This window comes from Penaeus monodon, chromosome 20 (genome assembly GCF_015228065.2).
Source record: "Penaeus monodon isolate SGIC_2016 chromosome 20, NSTDA_Pmon_1, whole genome shotgun sequence".
Classification (NCBI taxonomy): domain Eukaryota; kingdom Metazoa; phylum Arthropoda; class Malacostraca; order Decapoda; family Penaeidae; genus Penaeus; species Penaeus monodon.
Genome location: NC_051405.1, coordinates 2,920,063 through 2,920,459, shown reverse-complemented (window position 1 = coordinate 2,920,459; position 397 = coordinate 2,920,063). Strand labels below are relative to the sequence as shown.

The 397-nt window shown below is 38.8% G+C and overlaps 1 protein-coding gene across 1 annotated transcript in view; it reads right to left on the bottom strand.

The window, feature by feature from the left end:
* The window catches only part of LOC119585544, a 15,047-nt gene that overhangs the window by 9,989 nt on the left and 4,661 nt on the right, over window positions 1–397 (bottom strand). The window lies entirely within an intron of this gene.

The window sequence follows — 397 nt, the reverse complement described above, 5'->3', positions numbered from 1 at the left end:
CACAAAAAAACAACAGGAAACTACAATGACGTAGACAAAACCAAAAATCCCAAATAATACTGTTATATACAAAGCAAATCCCACAAGCATAAAATCCTCACATGTGGATCATCATTGCTAATTTTGTATCATGAGACATTCCAGGAAACGGCGCTAGGAATCGGAACATCTGAAGCAAATCCACGACAGATGGACTTATTGAAGCTTGGAGCGTTATGTACATGTTTCCCGTCCGCTGGGGTTTTGGTCGATCAATTTTCCGCAGGTGCTTAGTCACCTGAGAGCTTTGGGTACTTTCTGTGTTGCCAATAATGTTCTAATAACAAAAATGCCATTCGTATCAACAATGGCACTAATGACAATGGGAATATTAGAAAAAAAAAAAACATTGTGGGTG